We start from the raw sequence: 21093 nt of genomic DNA on the forward strand, positions 1-21093 counted from the left end.
CAGTTTCCTCTCTACTTCCACCTTCAGAGTGGCTCTCTTACTTTTATATTCTCTCAATCTGTTCTTTCTCACAGAATTCAGATAATCTTTTGAAAACCCTTCAAAAGGTACCTAAGATAAAACCTAAAACCCTACCCAAGGGATTCCTGTAGGAATCCAGTCCCGGCTTTGGCTCCACCCTCACTTTCCAGCTTTCCTTTGCTCTATCTGTACCAGCCTTTTAGTTCTTGAAAAAGGTGAAATTAATGCCTGTCTGACTGAGGGCCTTACAATATAGTATTTCCTGTCTAGAGGGTTTTATAGTTTTCTTTTTACCATGAAATATATTTTCATATGAAAAATGTAATTGATGGATATGACTCCCACTCATTCAAGCACTAAGGCAAAGCCAGACAATTATGCCAACTGTATCTCTGTGGGAGGAAGAGGTGTATGGAGGGGATGGGCTTCTTGTCCCTAGTTTACCTACTGACAGAGAAGCCACTTTGAGGTCCTGGCTTTGTCTTTTGTCTCCTGCACAAGGTCTATTAAAGCCCATGGTCTTGTCCACCAGGGATTGGCAAATGCTCAGAGAACAAAACACAGGTATAGGATTTACTTGTGTCTCAGGATTCAGGTTTTCCCATAATTTCTGGCTTCTAAAGATTTTCTTTGTTTTCCTACTAACTCAACCACACATTAAAAACATATTTAATCATATTTTATCCATAACTTATACTGACATCTCGTCCACTATTTTATCAGAAATAAAAGTTCCTCTGCAGCATACTTAACTACTCCCCCTCAGCTGGCTAGCTATTATACTATTGCTCCTTTAGGACCTCAATTTAAAATGTCGCTCTTTCAAAAAAAATTTTCTTGATCCTCATTCCCCAACTAAGTTAGCTTCCTACTATTTTCTTTCTTGTAAAAACCTACTCTTTGCTTTTATCACCTTTATCACAACTTGAAATTAAACATTATTTTGTGTAATCTGTCTCTTCTATTATCCTATAAGCTTGAGAAGGGTAGGCATATTTTCTGTTGTGATCATTACTGAATAGAATGCCTACTGTAGTACTAGGACATAGGTATACAATAAATGCTAAATACTTATTAAATAAAAGAATGAATGATGCAATTTAATATGATCATACTGTATTAGAGTAGTTTTAAATCCTGTGACTGATAAATACTGGCAACATAAAACAACTTTTAAATTTTGCCTGCCTTCAAAAACTATGCAGTACAGTGTAAAATTAACACAAAAAATAGTGAGTACCAGAGGCGTAGTAAAGCACAGACTCTGGAACCAGACTGCCTGGATTCAAAATTTGGCTCTGTCACTGATTAGCCAAGTAGCCTTTGTTAGGGACTTAAACATTCTGTGTCTTTTTTCTGATCTAAAAAATTGAGTCAATAAAAGTATTTACTTTATGGTGTTATTTCTGATGATTAAATGATAAACATGCCAGGCATCCAAGGAAGCAGAATGTAATTGCTATGGTAGTTGCTATCATTACAAAGTTAATGTTAGCCAATGCAGTGCCTTCAAATAAAAGTGGCAAATTGTATAGAATCATAAAGGAAAAGTATGCAGGAGTAGCAAGCTATAGAAAGGGACCTAGAGTTACAGATGGGCCAGCATGAGGCAGGAACACAGAGACATCCGGGGGGAAGGCAGGGAGCAGCGCTGCATGGGTGCCCACGTCAGCACATGGATGTAGAGGTCAGGGGAGAAGGGGCTGCTGGAGGGAGCCTGAGCTGGGCCTATGATCTCCTTTTGCAACATGCTCCTAGCACTTAGTTCATCTGATCCATCACCAGCTCTCTGTGGGGAAAGATCTCTTTGGATCTGTTTTTGACTCAGTTCATGTAGACTAGTTGGGAACATCAGCCAAGGAGGCAAGATTAAGTTGTGTACCTTTTGACAGCAGCAAGTATCTCTGGACATTAAAGTGAAGTTCTGTCTAACTCAGCAGTTTTCCTGACAAATGCAGTGCTCTACTCATGGATCTTATTCTTTAAAAGACAAAATACTAGATCTTTTCAATTTTCTTTTATCTTCCTTCTTTTTTCAACTGCATTTTTCCCCAATGCTGAGAATACATTACCTACTCTCCTCTCCTGTGCCCACTCCCACCCTCCACGCTCCTATCCCAGGTCCTAGACCACACAGGTCCACATATTTGATAAGGAACAAAGTTGTACCCTTTTACCTAAATTTAAAACTAGTTCTTTTTTAGTCACTCTGTGACCATCTACCTAGAGACCCCCCGAAAAATTTATATTAAGATGAATTTAGGCCGGGCGCGGTGGCTCACGCCTGTAATCCTAGCACTCTGGGAGGCCGAGGCGGGTGGATCGCTCGAGGTCAGGAGTTTGAGACCACCCTGAGCAAGAGTGAGACCCCGTCTCTACCAAAAATAGAAAGAAATTATTTGGACAGCTAAAAATCTATACAGAAAAAATTAGCTGGGCATGGTGGCACATGCCTATAGTCCCAGCTACTCGGGAGGCTGAGGCAGTAGGATCGCTTAAGCCCAGGAGTTTGAGGTTGCTGTGAGCTAGGCTGATGCCACGGCACTCACTCTAGCCCCGACAACAAAGCCAGACTCTGTCTCAAAAAAAAAAAAAAAATGAATTTAAATACATTACCCATAAAAAGAATCTAAAGTTACGTCTGTTGGGATAAAATGATTAAAGCGAAACCCTAAGATGAATTAAAACAAGAACTGATTAACTAGGTCCAATGAAAGAACTAGGTCCAAGGAAAGAGTCCGACAACAGCACAACACTGAATAGTTAGGTTGGTATCATGTAGAAAGCTTTCACTTGGTTCAATATTTTTAATTGGTCAGTGTCAGAGAAAGAATATCAGGTTGTCCTTTCTTTAAACACAACTTTCTATTGAAATTGAACTATGTGAATTTAAAGGTCAACTGCTGCTCTATTTTGGCTAAGAAAGTGGTATTTTGGGAGATTCAGATTACTTTCTAAATCTTTGATTGCAATATTCTCTTGTGCTATTTTCTTAAGAAGGTGTTCATGTACAAAGGCAAATGTATTCTTCTCTTTCCCATTGATTTATGCTGTCTAAGCCATTCTTTTTAGAGCCAAAATTGTTCAGTAGATGGTACACAGTGCAACTGAAACAGACCAAAATCTGGTGAAAATAAAATTCAATAAACACTTGATTGGGAATTTTCCTCAAATCCCCTATGAATTTTTAATAACCATGAGGTAGAAAACTTTAAAAATTTTGAGCCTCCTCTGAACTCTGGAAACCCAATTTTCTGATGTATGATAAAATCAGTATCATAGGCTAGATGTTCTTTGTAATCAGAGGACCTCTACTCAAGTTTATTAACAATTCACAAGCATTTATTGCTTCTGCTATCAGGGAACCTAAACTGATGCCAGATACACTCATTCACTTGTTTTGTGACATGTTCTTGGTTTTGTTTTATTTGAAAAGGAACAGCTTATGGCTAAAAATTTAAATTGTATAAAAGGATATTATTAAATAAATAGTATTAATAAATAAAAATAAATTCTATTAAATGGCAAGGAAGTCTCCGTTCCACACAAGACTTGTAGCCCTCTCCTCAGAGACCAAGCTAATGTCTTTTGTGCACTGAAACACAAAATTCCCATGCATATATATGGTAGATTGTTACAGGAATGGCTTCCAATCAATCATGCCACCTGGTATCCACTTCCCTTGTGCAGTGTTTGAAACAGCTTGGTGAACGTCTGTGCATTAGTGAATCCAGGAGATACCATAAGAAGAATCACCCAGCCAACTCCCAGAATTATGAGAAATATTAATTGTTGTTTTAAACCAGTAAGTTTTGGGATGGTTTGTTACACAGCAATAGAGAACTGATACATTGTGCAAGGATAAACATGCACATATACCCATCACATTCTGTAAATTTAATTTATGAAGAAAACATAACTGATAATTATGAAATGCATAAAGGAAATTTCGTATCAAAATATAAAATGTGATTAATACTTCATACATAAAAAAGGAACTGAGATCTGTCATTTGAGAGATCTATTAGCAGTCTTTTGGTTACAAACTCTGTTACTGTGATATTCTACCCTGTTTTAAAGTCTGTCGCATATACACCTGAGACTTAATTCTTTAAATCAGTTGTTTTGGCCATAGACAACTAGGAAGTTTATGTAAATGAGATTTGAAAAAACTTTGAGTATTCTAAAATCATCGAATAACGATCCAAAAAAATCTAAGAGAGATAATGAAGGGCATCTGATTATTCACAGCATCAAGGAAGAAAGCTATCTTCTATCAAAGCCTCAAAGGTCAGTAAAAGTGGAGAATTCACAAATACATATTTCATAATCCCTGTAAGCTACATGGTATGATAGACACCATTCGTAAAAGCAGAATTCAGACCAATTTCACTTTTTATTTCATTTTCTATAGGAAGAAACCTTTAATACCATTCAGTGTAACACATGAGGATTTTTCTGTTTATTTCCATAAGTATTTTTAGGGAGAATTTAAAGCCCAACAGTCTTCATCTTTTATTAATAGGATTTGTTACTGAATAAATATAAAAAAATAGTAGATGAACTGGTTTGATCCATCTACTGTGCTGGGTGTTGGGCCAGCTGCAAGGCATCTAGAGAGGAGCAAGGTAGAGCCACACCCTTGAGGAACTGATAATGAGAGCACTTACCCAGGATGACTATAGTAATAACAGCTAACATTTTTTGTATGCTAACTATGTACTGCATTATGCCAAGTTCCTTATCTATATATCCTATTTAATCCTCACAGCAATCCTATTTCATAGACAATATTATCTCCATTTTACACAAGAGATAACTGAGGTACAGTGAGTATAAGTAACTTCCAGAGATCACACAGCTAATTATTTAATGGCAGAGAAGCTAAGGTTTGAACTCTAATACCATGGCTTCAGAAAGCCAAGTTCTTAATTTCAACAGTGGTGCTCTAGTACAGGAATCGCTAGAGTCAGAATAAATAACAGTGTAGGTTCCCAGAGGTGATGGTGTCAGACCTGGGTCCTAAAAGTCAATGGGAGTTTGCTTGGCCACATGGCCACAACAAGGAATGAATAAATAAGTTAGCCAGTGCATCACACATGTGCTTAGTTTAATTAATTTTTACAACATCCCTGTGCAGTAGTATTAGCCTCGTTTCATGATGAGGAAACTCATACTCAAGTAACCTTCTCAGGATCATTCAGTCAGTAAGAATAAGAGCCAGAATTCAAACCTAGACTTGTCTGCTTCCAAAGCCTCCAACTTTTCCAGGGAAAAGCATTCCAGGCAGAAGAAATAGGCTTTGACAAGGGTGTGGCTTACTGGTATAAAAGAAGGGGCACTGTGCCACGCTGAGGTGTGTGGGATTTCTCTCGCAGGTAACAGGGAGCAGCAGTGTTCCCTGAGCCTACGAGTGATGAGTCTGGGTTTCCAGGCAGTCAACTCAGATGGTTGTGTGTAGAGGAAACTAGAGAGGACAGAAACTAAAGCCAGAGAGACCAGTTCCCAGGCAGTTACAGTCCAGACAAGTAATGTCAGGGGCCTGAAACTATAAATTCTGTGGGCTCCAAGAAGATCCTACTATGTCAGATAATCTTCAAAATTTTTCCTTTGCAGGAAAAATGCCATGTGGCATTTTAAAACAATGGCCATCCTAAAACATGGTAAAATATTTTAGGATAAAAGTTTTTATATAAATGATTGTACAAAATAAACTAAGTCACTGTGGCCTATTAGTATTCAAATTATGTTGTTGCTTAAAATATTCTTTCTATTGTTTAATATAATAGAATATAGACTTTTTCTACCACTGGACATTGTACAAAGATATAATTTATTTACTTGTGCAATTCACTGCCTCTCATTTAGGAAAAGAGGGGAATGAAGGAGGATATAGTTTGTATAAGATATGATACAATATAAAGGCCAGACTATAAGAAAGTTAATGCAAGAAGACTGTACTAGAACAGGGTATATAAGGTAAATTAGAACTTTTAACAAGCTAACATAAATGCCAGAGGAAATTCCTTGCCAACCAAGTGGGCTGATGGAAGTCGAGGGTGGAACTGTAAAAAAAAAAAAAAATTGAATCTTTTAGATCATCCGAGAGTTGGGAGAAAATTGGAGAACTTGAGTATGCTGACAAAAATAGGAAAGTGTCATGTGTAATAAGATGCTGGAGGTACAGCTCAGAGCTGCTCAGCTAGATTCATGTTCAGAAGAGAATGTCTTTAGAAAAATGGAGAAGAAATTTGCACTCAGTTGGCTATGAGAACAACACTGTCATGGGCTGAATTGTATCCCCCCACTACCAAAATTCACATGTCAAAGCCCTAAACCCCAGTACCTCAGAAGTAACTGTATTTGGAGATAAAGCCTTCAGAAAGATAATTAAATTAAAAATGGGGTACTTAGGGTGGGCCCTAATCCAGTATGATTGAGGACCTTATAAAAAGACATCAGAGCTGGCTCAGTGGCTGCACCTATAGTCCCAACTACTGGGAGGAGGCTGAGGCAGAAGCATCGCTTGAGCCCAGGAGTTGAAGGCTGTAGTGTGCTATGATCACACCTGTGAATAGTTCTCTATTGCTGTTCACTCCAGCCTGGGCAACATAGAGAGACCCTGTCTCTTAAAAAAAAGAAAAAAAGAGAGAGAGATTAGGACACAGAGAGAGGAACGACCATGAGAGGACACAACAAGAAGGTGGACATCTGCAAGCCAAGGAAAGGGGCCTCAGAATAAACCAACCCAGTCAGCATCTTGATCTTGGACTTCTAGCCTCCAGCCCTGCGAGAAAGTAAACTTCTATTGTTTAAGCCTCCCAGTCTGTTGCATTTATTTTGTAATGGCAGCCCTAGCAAACTAATACAAATATGAAAAAACAAAAGTATGGCTTCTTAAATCAAAACCACAATGAAATATCACCTAACTCCAGTAAGATTGGCCTTTACCAAAAAATCCCAAAGCAACAAATGCTGGTGAGGATGTGGACAGATGGAACACTCTTACACTGGTGGTGGGACTGCAATTAGTGCAACCTCTGTGGAAAAGAATTTGGAGATACCTCAAAGAGCTACAAGTAGAACTACCATTTGATCCAGCAATACCACTATTAGGCATCTACCCAAAGGGAAAAATTTATTCTATAAGAAAGACATCTGCACCCGAATGTTTATGGCAGCACAATTCACTATAGCAAGGATGTGGAAACAACCCAAGTGCCCATTAATCTGTAAGTGGATTAATAAAATATGGTATATGTATACAATGGAGTACTACTCAATTATAAGAAACGATGGTGATCTAGCACCTCTTATATTCTCCTGGACAGAGCTTGAGCCCATCCTCCGAAGTGAGACATCACAAGAATGGAAGAATAGGCACCACATGTACTCATCATGAAACTGGCACTGATTGATCAACACTAAGCTGTTCACCCAGTAGTAATATTCTTTGGGGGTAGGGGGATTGGGGGTGGGTAAATTCACAAATAATGGACGCGGTGAGCATTGTAGCAGGGGAAAGGGCACGTCTCAAATCATGGTTGGGAAGCGGCAAAGTCATAACATGTAACCAAAATGTTTGTACCCCCATAATATCCTGAAATAAAAAAATTAAAAAAAAAAAGTATGGCTTCTTCAGGAACCAACTGTGAGAGAAACTTCAGCTTAAACTTTCCAGGACAAAGGTAGTAAGAGTTAATAGGAAATACAGTGACCCAAAGGGTGAGGGATGACAGGGGGTGATGCAGCAACTAGACAGAGAGTGAACAGACTAGCGCACACTGACAAATCCCCCCTGCCTAAATCACGTATCACAACACCAGTTTCACCACCTTTTCATACGCTTTTACTCACTCCAAGATTCCTTCACATTATAATAATCAAATAAGCAAAAATAAAAATGAGTATTTGCCTTTTTCATTTTTTCATTTTTTTAATGAAGGTTGGAGTGAGGTTCAATTTTTTTTTTTTTTTCCTTTGAGACAGAGCCTCACTCTGTCCCCCGGGCTAGATTTCAGTGGCATCATCGTAGCTCACAGCAACCTCAAACTCCTGGGCTCAAGAGATCCTCCTGCCTCAGCCTCTCAAGTAGCTGCGATTACAGGCACACACCATGACGCCCGGCTAATTTTTCTATTTTTAGTAGAGATGGGGTCTTGCTCTTGCTCAGGCTGGTCTCTCCTGAGCTCAAGCAATCCTCCCGCCTCAGCCTCCCAAAGTGCTAGGATTTCAGGAGTGACTCACAGTGCCCGGCCCAAAAATGAGTATTTGAAAGAGACTATGTGAACTATAGAGTAATGATTTGATTAGGAAGTTCCTCAGGCAGAGAAAAGAGAAAAGGCAAAAGGCTAGACATTTCAGAGAAATGAAATAGCTCCTCTTCCCACAGGTGGTAGTAACAGAATGTCCCCAAACCAGAGGACTTGGTAATGAGAAAAGATTGCCTATTTAGTCACAACTATTAACTATATAGCAAGGAATATAATTTTCTCCTCAGCAGGTTATTTGTTTTTAAGTAGAGCTTCAGAAAACCTGATAAACAGTTGGAGACATGTGAACACACTTAAAAATTTTGACTATCTTTTTTGGGTTGCTATGTTCATTTACATGTTGCTTCCACCATTTAAAAAAAAATTTACAGGAGTGGTGGGGGAGAAAGGAGAAATGAAGTAATTTCTCCAGAGTATTAATTAGATTTAGTTATTTGCCAGCTAAATGCTAAATGGATCTAAGAGTTGGAGAAATGAGAACATAAATAATAACTCAGTAAATATAATGTAATTATACTTTATTTTCCCCAGAGTAGAGGCACTGGTATCTGAAACAGTTGTGGTTTAAGTGTTGGGAAGACTAAACCCACAGGATCCAGTGGCCCAGCCTTCTTAACCTAACGCATTTAAAATAGCTAAAACATTTTCATTAGTTAATTTTTACTGGTGCATAATAATTGTACATATTTCTTGGGTACATGTGATATTTTAACACATACAATATGTAATTGATTAAATCAGGGTATGTAGGATATCTATCACCTCTAATGTTTATTATTTCTTTGTGTTGGAAACATTTCAAATATTCTCTTCTAGCTTTTTTGAAATATACAGTAATTGTTAACTATAGTCACCCCACTGTACTATCGAACACTAGAACTTATTCCTTCTAACTGTATGTTTGTACCCATTAACCAACCTCTTTTCATTTAAATTTACTTTATTGTTATCTAAAAAAGTAAAATTAAATTTCAGGGAGCAGCAATATGGACACAGAGGAACACTTTACCTATTTCCTTCTCTGAATCAGATCTCCAAATATAACAATGAAGCACACTTTAAATATAAATGTAATGTGAATTCAAATAATAAAAAACTAAAAATAAAAGAACTCAAAGAAACGTGGATACCATTGTAACTAGTTGTGGGAAAATTACTGATTACTGCTGTTCCCAACAGGGAAGAAGAGTTCTAATTTTATTCACTAATGCTGATAAATATAAATCATAACTACTAGATGAAAGGCAATTGGCAAAACACCTCAAAAGGTATATGAAATATGAAAACTCCCATGTATAAGCATAACCATTGGTCTTACTAAGCCTTTACAAGACTGCTGGGAGTTAATTAGGTGCAGGGGAAAAAAGAATACTTAAAGTTTTTGAAGAGAGAGAAACTACTTGGTGAGATTTTGGAATGTATATAAGGGCTTAATGCTTTATTACTATGGTTTACTACTTTTTTGCTAATAAAAGAGATGCCATATATAAATTAATTTTTATATCAACTTATCTTATTTTTTGGGGGGGCAGGAAAATTTACTGACTTACATGTTTATAGTACAATACCCAGTTCATCCATCAAGTTAATTTTAAAATGTCTATATGGCTTTCTTTTTAATGAACTGACAGAAAATGACTGGCAGAAGTAGGTACAGGGTAGAAATAAAATGGTAGAAGCAAATAAAGGAGACAAATGCATTCTAGCCAATTAGGAACAGCCATAAAAACTGAGTTTTCTAAATGTAGAAGGTGCCTGATGCCTGGGCATTTGGAGCAATGGCCTGTTTCCTCTACCAATTTTAGAGTATGTCTGACTGTTTTAGAGTATGTCTGACATTTACATCTTCCCTGTTGATTGGATAAAAAACCTAAACACGCTGGGCGCGGTGGCTCACGCCTGTAATCCTAGCACTCTGGGAGGCCGGGTGGATCGCTCGAGGTCAGGAGTTCAAGACCAGCCTGAGCAAGAGCGAGACCCTGTCTCTACTAAAAATAGAAAGAAATTATCTGGACAACTAAAACTATATATATAGAAAAAATTAGCCGGGCATGGTGGTGCATGCCTGTAGTCCCAGCTACTTGGGAGGCTGAGGCAGTAGGATCGCTTGAGCCCAGGAGTTTGAGGTTGCTGTGAGCTGGGCTGATGCCATGGCACTCACTCTAGCCCGGGCAACAGAGCAAGACTCTGTCTCAAAAAAAAGCAAACAAAAAAAACCTAAACAATGTCCCAAATCTGAGGTGCACTGAGGATTATGAATGTTAATAGAAGCCTCAAAGAAAAACAGAGGCAAATGCTTTGATATAGAAACTACTTCATTATCAATTGTTTATCAAATTTCTTTATCCTATAATATAATAAACTTTCTCCAGTAGAAGATTATGACACTCTAAACCAAATATCCCAACCGTGGTTGCCAATATACAGATGTCTTTACAGGAAAGGAACATGAGATGTGGTTCCATCAAAAATGAACCTTTTCAATGGCGTACATAAGGACACATATCCTACATTTATGGAGGTGATAAAAGCTTCTGTGGGGCCTCTCTGCTAATTCAAAGAAAGCCTCTATTTCAGAGAGCACATTCTTGTTTATATACAGCAAAAACAGCCAGCAATAAATAGCAAACAGCATGAAGAAATTAGAGGTAAATTGTTTTTAATATAAGTGCTTTTTTAATAGTTTTCCTCTAGTGTGAAAGTTATTTTCAAATCAATTCAAATCCATGGTTATAAATATGGAGGTCTTAAAGGGATAAAGGACTCTCCCACTATCCTATTAAAAACATGATTTGTGAGGGGTACAATCAAACTGTATTCATCCATGCTGGGACAGTGGAAAATTGTCCAGCACAGTATACAGGTAATTGAGCTGCAGCAGAGCTTAGAATTTTCTGAGGCAAGTAGTTACCATGATAACATCTTGTCAGTGGTAGGTACCTCTCCCCAGCATGGAGCAGGAAGACAATTTGGTATGTGAGAGGAAGATGCCAGGTCAGGATTCTGCTTTTCACCACCAGGGGCCCTCTTCATATCCCCTAATCTCATTGCCCCTGCCATCTTTGTTTATTCCTTCTATAATGAATTTCAAACCTTTGATCATGGGATCAGAGTAAATGGGAGAGATGGTGGCATTGTTAGTAGGACAAAGAGAAGCAAAGCATAGGAACTGGCCATACCAAAATAGCAATTGGCATGGTTTTGCTGCCATTAATTAACCTGAGTTGATAACTGAAAATTCTGAGCACAGGTTAGGATTACCTTCTAACATCAGAAAGCTATCTTTAAAATATAAGAATTTTTGAAGAAAAGATGCTTCTCTCTTGGGTAACCACTAACTCAAGAAATCTCCTCCTCCACCTTTCTTACTGTTCATGGAATTCAACAATTCTTTGTTCACTTCCTTCAACCTCTTTTCTTGCAGTCTCTCAGTCCCCATCTGTTTTTACTTTCTTTTCTAATAGTCAGACTCCATTTTTCATGTCAACTACTCTGCTGCTACTAGCCTCATCTCCCTGACCCTGTGGTATGCTGCAGTCAGCAACGACCAGTTCAGAAGTGACTGTTAATATTCAGAAACTGTGTGAAGTGGTTGTGAAATGGTTGGTAGCTTGAAATTTGGCTGTGGTGGGAGTATGTGTACCATGGAAATTGCAAAAGCTACAAATTAGAGATGCTTCTTTTTCTCCTCCCTCTTATCCCCCAACCAAGCCATAGTTTACAACAGGGCACAACATTGCCCTGGCCCCACTCCCTTCCTTTGCCTCACGCTAGCAAACTTCAACTCGGGTTAAAATAGCTGTCTGCTGTCTTCATATACACATTTGGACTGCTGAATGTTTCTAGAGAAACTCATGAAACATTGCAGATTTTTGCCACTATGAATTCATGGTTTCCAACAATATAGCTCAGCTGTCATTTGTGGTTTTCTTTTCTTCATTACAATGTCTATCTAAAAAGCTTTTCCGTGTTTTCAAACCTCTCACTTCACTACATGTCCTTCATTCTAGATCATGCTTACTGGAAATAACAGAAAACTTCAAATGGCATTTCCTCCTCACCAAACTATGCATTCACCTTTATCCCCATTCATCCCTTGCTTATTTCCTCCTACTATAATGAAAGAAAGGTCCATTCTTTTAAGGTTAATCCCTTACCCTCCTTGTAGGCCTCTCTCTGTTGATAAAGTCCTCTTTCTTTATTTAATGGTTAAATTTCTCTTTCTGTGGGCCTTTTCTTCTTCCTGGCAGATAGAATGGTCTGGTGCCTGGATATCAACCCTCATCACTCTTTGAACTATAGTCACATTGGCCTTCTCATAGTTTCTAAAACTTACCATACTCTCTTCCTCTTCACAGACCTTGCACATGCTGTTCCCTCAGTCTGGAATGTCTTATAATTTTACTTCAAGAAAGCTTTCCCTAAATAACTGAGTCAAAGTCAGGTTCCCTTGCTCTTTGCTCTCACATACCCTTATCATGTCCCTTCTGAGCATTTATTTCACTTTGTAAGTAAGTATATATTATTCAAGTGATTATCTAATTAACATCATCTTCACAACAGTATAAATTCCAAGAGTTCAACCTCATATTCCCGGGTCTAGCGCAGTGCTTAGCATATAGTAAGTGCTCAATGAAGAAATTAAGATTTGAGAATAAAAAATTTGAGATTTTTTAGCATTTAAAGACTCCCTTAGGTATTAATTTACCAGACTTCAAACTATACTACAAGGCTGTGGTTATTAAAACTGCATGGTATCCCCTAGGGCAAATTATGCTGCAGTAGCGAATAATCCCCAAATCTCAGGGGCTTACAACAATAAATGTTCCCCTTTCACTCAAAAAAAAAAAAAACCTGCATGGTATTGGCACAAGTGCAGGGACACAGACCTGTGGAACAGAACAGAAAACCGAGATATAAAACCAACCTCATATAGCTATCTAATCTTTGACAAAGCAGACAAAAACATACTCTGGGGAAAAGAATCCTTATTCAATAAATGGTGCTGGGAAAACTGGATAGCCACATGTAGAAGACTGAAACAGGACCCACACCTTTCACCTCTCACAAAAATCAAATCACGGTGGATAACAGACTTAAACCTTAGGTGTGAAACTATTAGAATTCTAGAAGAAAATGTGGGAAAGACTCTTATAGACATTGGCCTAGGCAAATAATTTATGAAGAAAACCCCAAAGGCAATCACAGCAACAATAAAAAATAAATGGGACCTGATTAAATTAAAAAGCTCTGCACAGCCAAAGAAACTGTCACGAAAGTAAACAGACAACCTACAGAATGGGAAAAAATTTTCGCAGGCTACACATCTGATAGAGGACTGATAACTAGAATCTATTTAGAACTCAGGAAAATCAGCAAGAAAAAATCAAACAACCCTATCAAAAAGTAGGCAAAGCACATGAATAGAAATTTTTCAAAGAAGATAGAAGAATGGCCAACAAACATATGAAAAAATGCTCAGCATCTCTAATCATCAGGGAAATGCAAATCAAAACCACAATGAGATATCACTTAACTCCAGTGAGAATGATCTTTATCAAAAAGTCCCAAAACAATAAATGTTGGCGTGGATGCAGAGAGACAGGAACACTCATACACTGCTGGTGAGACTGCAAACTAGTGCAACCCCTGTGGAAAGCAATATGGAGATACCTTAAACAGATTCAAGTACACCTACCATTGGATGCAGCAATCCCATTATTGGGCATCTACCCAAAAGAACAAAAGACATTCTATAAAAAAGACATCTGCACTAGAATGTTTTTAGCAGCACAATTCACAATCGCAAAGATATGGAAACAACTCAAATGCCCATCAATACATGAGTGGATTAGTAAAATGTGGTATATGTATACCATGGAGTATTACTCAGTTATAAGAAATAACGGTGATATAGAATCTCTTATGTTCTCCTGGATAGAGTTGGAACCCATTCTACTAAGTGAAGTATCCCAAGAATGGAAAAATAAGCACCACATGTACTCACCAGCAAATTGGTTTCCCTGATCATCACAAGTGCACATTTGGGAATAACATCAATTGGGTGTCGGGCAGATGTGGGGGTGGGGGGTGGGTGTATACCTACATAATGAGTGTGATGCGCACTGTCTGGGGAATGGACACGCTTGAAGCTCTGACTCGGGGGTGTGGGGGGGCATGGGCAATATACATAACCTAAACTTTTGTACCCCCATAATATGCTGAAATAAAAAAATAAATAAATAAAATAAACAAATAAATAAATACTCCCTTTTCCCATCCTCCAAAAATACATCTTAGCCTCCTGTCCTCTTATCTTTCTCTCTCTCGTACTGATACTTACTCTCTCTGGTGAGCTGGACATCTCCTCTATCTCCCAGCCTCTCCCCATACTAATCTTAAAAAAACTGTCTTATTTTCTTTCTCCATTTACACATCCACTATACACTTTTTTGAATCATTGGCTTTTATACTTCATCAATTCATTGAAACTGTTCTCACTAAGGCCATCAAGGACCTCTTGATCATTAAATATTGGGCAATGGCCACTTTCCACTCCTCAGTACCTTATATAACCCCTAGGCACCATTGATACTTGTGCAACACTTTCCTCTTGAAAACAAACACTTTTTCCCTTAGTATTTACATTTCACACTCTTTTGGGTTTCTTCCTGCCTTCTTAGTCTCACCATTTTCTATGCCCTAGCCCATATTTTATACGTTAATGCATCCATCCTCAACCCTTCTCTCTGGTCACTCTCTATACTCCTCTAAGAGAATTCATGTGCTCCCATGGTTTCAATGCTGATGACTCCCAAATGTCTACTTTTAGCTCAGATATCACTTCAATGTCTACTGGCCTATTAGATATTTCTATTTACTTGGATATGAGTCTGCAGATATGTATCACAAACTTAACATAATTAAAACTTAACTAATCAACTTCTATCCTTGTAATTTATTCTTTTTTATTTCCTTTCCCCATGTGATTACTATATAAAGTTGCCTAAGAATCCTAAGTGTCATCACTGGCTCTCCTGCTCTGTCCTAATGCTCATATTTAATCTCTAAAATCTATTAATACTATCTCCTGAATATCTCTGGAATCCATCCATACCAATCCAGCCTATAACAAATACTTTGGTCACTTCTCACCTAGATTACTGCAACAGACCCTGAACCTTCCTAAAACACAAACCTGATAATTTGTCTCCTATTTAAAACCCCTCAGTGCCACTCAGGATAAAATGGAAATTGCTTACCATGGTTTACAAGGCTCTGCACAAGCTGCCTGGCCCCTGCTGACCTCTCTAGTCCTTTGTTCACTCTCCTCACTCCTCCTCCTGCCTTGCATTCTGCTCTCCAGCCATGACACACATTTAGGTCTCGGACAACTCCATATTTCTTGCTTATGGGCTTCTCTGTGTTCTCTGCATGAAACACCCTTCCCCTGCATCAATACACTCTTTATCTCTTGATAATCCTTCAGGCCTCATTTTAGCTCACATTCCCTCTGAGAAGCCCTCTTGCATAGTTCCTGGCACACAACAGGCATTCAGTAAAAGATCTTTCTTTCCTAATTCTCTTCTTTTAGGGTAATGTTTGACTTTGCAGTTTTAATTTTGTTCAAATTATTTTAATAATAAAATACAGGCCGGGCGCGGTGGCTCACGCCTGTAATCCTAGCTCTGGGAGGCCGAGGCGGGTGGATCGCTCGAGGTCAGGAGTTCGAGACCAGCCTGAGCAAGAGTGAGACCCCGTCTCTACTAAAAATAGAAAGAAATTATCTGGCCAACTAAAAAATATATATACAAAAAAATTAGCCGGGCATGGTGGCTCATGCCTGTAGTCCCAGCTACTAGGGAGGCTGAGGCAGTAGGATCGCTTAAGCCCAGGAGTTTGAGGTTGCTGTGAGCTAGGCTGATGCCACGGCACTCACTCTAGCCCGGGCAACAAAGTGACACTCTGTCTCAAAAAAAAAAAAAAAAAAAAAAAAAAAAAAAAAAAAAAAAAAAAAAAAAAAAAAAAAATAAAATACAAATGACATAGGATAATTTATATTTTAAAACACTCTATTATGAAGATCTACCAGAATATTTAAGATGATGTGCTTATGAACTTTGCTATTAATGAAGTCCATAGTAAATATGGCACTTGCAAGATTATTCCAAATAAAAATCAACTAAAAAAAAAGACTTATTCCCCAGTCTTTGGAGAGTAATTCTCAGGAAAATTTTACATGGCTATAGAACTAAGGTACCTATAATTTCTTTCTTTTTTTTTTTTTTTTTTTTGAGACGGAGTCTCACTCTGTTGCCCAGGCTAGAGTCGCATGGTATCAGACTAGCTCACAGCAACCTCAAACTCCTGGGCTGAAGCAATGCTTCTGCCTCAGCCTCTCGAGTAGCTGGGACTTACATGCATGTGCTACCATGCCCGGCTAATTTTTTCTATATATATTTTTAGCTGTCCAGCTAACTTCTTTCTATTTTTTTAGTAGAGGCGGGGTCTCACTCTTGCTCAGGCTGGTCTCGAACTCTTGAGCTCAAACGATCCGCCTGCCTCAGCCTCCCAGAATGCTAGGATTACAGGCGTGAGCCACCACGCCCAGGCCATATAATTTCTGTATTATAGATGTTTCATTCTTTATCTTTTTATTTTTATCTGAGCAATGTCAGCTAAATGAATTCCATTATGTTTGAAGGACTTAAACTTTTAATATTTCATCATCCACATACATGGCATCTATTTGAACTGTAAAGAGGCATAGAATATTGAATTAAATCATATACAACATCTAATACCTGACAGCTTTTAACCAACAAGAATGGTAATTTCATCAACTCAACCTAATATAATATAAATGGTATTGAATAAAAATATGTATAAAAACAATCAGATAAAAATTATAAGGTGTACTTGAATATATATAGGAACCTCATTCATAACTTCTAATGTTCTATAGAAATATTAATTTGTCTAACAAGTCTAAGATTGTCCCACAGTACAGAAACTAACTTTTCTTGAGTCACTGAATTCTGTTTAAGAATTCAATGAAAGCTATATATTGTCCTACCAGAAAAAACAAAATGCTCGTATGTTCATATGAAGAAATTCAAATTTCTGGTGATTCAGAGTCTCTGAAGCCAAAATCCAAATTTAAGAAGCTCTGTAACAGCAACAGTTTTAACTATAAGGTAAAAAATCAAATAATAATATTCAATAAAAGCTGACTCCTTGGGAAAGTACAAGATATTCATACTAGGCAGTTTAATTTAAGCAGCTTTTATTTAGGTCTTGATCTCAATATTAAGTAACCAAATGACTATTCAAAGTAAAATTCTGATGGGTCAACATATTTTCTGATTTTAGATGGTTGAAACCACAGGAACAGGAGGATATCAGAATAACTTAAAGGGGGGGCATGGTGGCTCATGCCTATAATCTCTGCACTTTGGAAAGAGTAGGTGGAAGGAACACTTGAGGCCAGGAGTTCAAGAGCAGCCTGGGCAACACAGGGAGATTCTTTCTCTACAAAAAATAAAAAAATGAGCTGGGTGTGGTGGCTCACACCTATAGTCCCAGCTACTCAGAAGGCTGAGGCAGGAGGATTGCTTGAGCCTAGGAATTCTAGGTTACAGTGAGCTATGACAGGCCACTGCACTCTAGCCTAGACAATAGAGCTAGATCCTGTCTCTAAAATAAATACGTAAGTAAATAAAAATTTAAAATCCTATTAGTTGTGGCCGGGTGCGGTGGCTCACGCTTGTAATCCTAGCACTCTGGGAGGCCGAAGAGGGCAGATTGTTTGAGCGCAGGAGTTCCAGACCAGCCTGAGGAAGAGCGAGACCCCGTCTCTACTAAAAATAGAAAGAAATTATATGGACAGCTAAAAATATATATAGAAAAAATTAGCTGGGCATGGTGGCGCATGCCTGTAGTCCCAGCTACTTAGGGAGGCTGAGGCAGTAGGATCGCTTGAGCCCAGGAGTTTGCGGTTGCTGTGAGCTAGGCTGATGCCATGGTACTCTAGCCTGGGCAACAGAGTCAGACTCTGTCTCAAAAAAAAAAAAAAAAAAAAAAAAATCCTATTAGTTAAATTGGCAGCTTAAAAACTACCAAAAAATGTTCCTGATACTTAATGTCAAATGAATTTTAGAAGAATAAAATTATTTATCCAATATAATATGCTTTATTAATAAATCTTGTTGGTACAAGATTTATTAATAAATCTTGTTGGTACTCACAGAAATAAACCACATACAGAGCTAAAAAGTTATTTTTTACCTGAAATTGCTCCATCTATTTTAAAACCAGTCAGTTCACTGAAATCACTGGTCATAGTTTCTTAAAGTTAGAGGAAAGGGATTCATTTTGCTGGCTATTAAATGCAAACATGTCTATTCAAAGAAGGTATAATTCTATACAAATACCAACTTTGACAATTTGAAATTAATTTAAAAATTTAAAAAAACTGTATTACTTTTGGCAGAAATTCTATCCTTAATCTTAAATAGGCTGTGGATAAGAAATTATGAGTTTAACTTTTTTGCCTATTCCATGCCTGTAGTCACCGTTGTCTGTGAATGTTTTGTCTAACACATAGCCTCAGTCCATAAGCCCATCATCTCCTAAAATTTCCAACTGCCAGCATATCCCACTGTAATGATGGCATGATGACTCACATCCTTACCCGCACGCACACCTCCATCATTCACCATGACACCTCATCGTCCACGGCCTCTCACTGGTTGCAGAAGATCAGAGTGGGGAAGGAGGAGGCATTGGGAACAGTGGGATAGGCCTTAGTGTTTTTTAAAAACTGTAAGCCATCAGTTCAGTGGGTTGTGATCAGGTTTTTGGTTTGGAGATTTTCTTGGGGTGACAGGAGAAGTTTAAAATGACATAGACTACAATACAGTAGAACAGAAAGCATCACAGTGCCTCATACATTGTAAGGGTAAGTATTTCTCCAGATATGTATGCATGTATGTATGTAAGGTTAAGGCCTTGATATAAAAGCAATTTCAAAACGTAGGTCTCAGTTTAAAAGCAATTTTAAACCTTTGGGTTGGAGACCTACATTCTCGTCCTAGCGCAATCCCATGTTTCTGTGTTGACAATTATTAGCTCCAAGGAACTTCATAAATTACATAGGGAAAAAATGTTTCCCTATATAGTTCATATTTTTGGATAGTTTTCCTGGGTTTTTGTCCTCAATGACTTGCCAGTGGTATTAGATTTCCCTTGAAAACATTTAACTTTCCATCTCATCTATACCTCTTAATTCTCTACTCTTTTATTCTTAGAAATCAATACTTTATTTTAAAGGATTCCTATAGCATTGACCCAGTTTATAATACTTCTCTTTAGTATCTCTGGAACAATCAATCAGTCTACCTTTCAAACTCACCACCCACAAAATTCAATCAAAGACACCATGCCCACTAGAATATATTTTCAAAGTCTACAAACAAATGTAGACTTCTGAAATGCAGGTGTCTTTTAAAGAGTTTGCATTTCAGGATGAAGACTTCAGAGGTCCATCTTTCTTAATGACCTTTGGAAAATGATTTCTTTGAATACAAAATTCACTTGAAAGACAATATGACTTTTCTGCTTAATTTACTTTTAACATTGAACTGTAGTTTTTAACATTTATAATTTAATTTAAAATAGGTTAAAATTCAAAACAATAGTATTGCACAAAAAAGTTACAGTGGGTATGGTGCCTAAAAGAAGTCCGTGTCAAAGTACATTTTAAGTAATAAGCTCAGCGAGGTGATGGCGACTCTTATCTTCTAGTTGCTCAGTTCAAAATCTATGCAGTTATCTCGACTACTCTTTTCTTCTCACCTTCACATTTAACACATCATGAAATCTCATTGGTTCTCTTTCAAAATGTACACAGGTTCCAACCACCATCTCCATCTCTACTGTTATCACCCTGGTTCAATCTATCATCATCTTTCAACAGGATTACTGCAAAATCTCCTGTCTGATTTTCTTACTTCTCTTACCTTCTTATGGTCTGTTCTTAACAAAATAGCCATCATGATCCTCTAAAAACCTCAGACAGATCATATCACTCCTCCACTCAAAATCCTGCAAGGGCTCCCCACTTCACTCTAAATAAAGCCTAAGTCCTTACAATGGCCTACATTTTCTGGCTCTTTTGAACACTCTAACTTCCTCTCCTATTACTCTCATTTCATTCACTTCATTCCAGCTACAATGGTCTTCTTGCTGTTCCTCAAACCCACCAGGCGTGAGCCAGCCTCAGGGCCTTTGAACTGGCTGTTGCCCCATCTGAAATCCTCTTCCACCAGAAATCTCCACGACGAATGCCTCCTCTCCTTCATCTTCTCAGTGAAGTCTGCCCTGTCTATTAACAATCACACCCTTCTCTCACCCTACCAATTCAATCTCCTTTACCTTTCCCTACTTTTTCTTTTTTCACAGGTATTTATCACCTTCTAACATATTAAGTAAATTATTTATTACATTAATTATTTATTGTCTGTTTCCTTCTGCAAGAATATAAGGTCCATAAGACCTGGGGTCTTTCTCTGTTTAGGAAACAAATTTATATTTATGTTATGGTTAGGTGAGAAGATCACCTATTCCGGTGGAATAAGAATTAACATCACTAAATTGGTTTCAAATCTTTTAAAAGTGTGCTATCTCACCTTAATACCATAACTTTCTGGATAGAGTTTTCAATTTCAAATTAACTTACAAAATTTGTTTAGTTTTATCAGACATATGACATGGACCAATGCATCCACAGACATTTGGC

The 21093-nt window shown here is 37.9% G+C and overlaps 1 protein-coding gene across 3 annotated transcripts in view; it reads right to left on the minus strand.

Moving 5' to 3' along the window:
• RABGAP1L (RAB GTPase activating protein 1 like) overlaps positions 1 to 21093 on the minus strand; it is a 646139-nt gene that overhangs the window by 83068 nt on the left and 541978 nt on the right. The gene's annotated exons all lie outside the window — the stretch shown is intronic.

This window comes from Lemur catta, chromosome 3 (genome assembly GCF_020740605.2).
Source record: "Lemur catta isolate mLemCat1 chromosome 3, mLemCat1.pri, whole genome shotgun sequence".
NCBI classification, from domain to species: Eukaryota; Metazoa; Chordata; class Mammalia; order Primates; family Lemuridae; genus Lemur; species Lemur catta.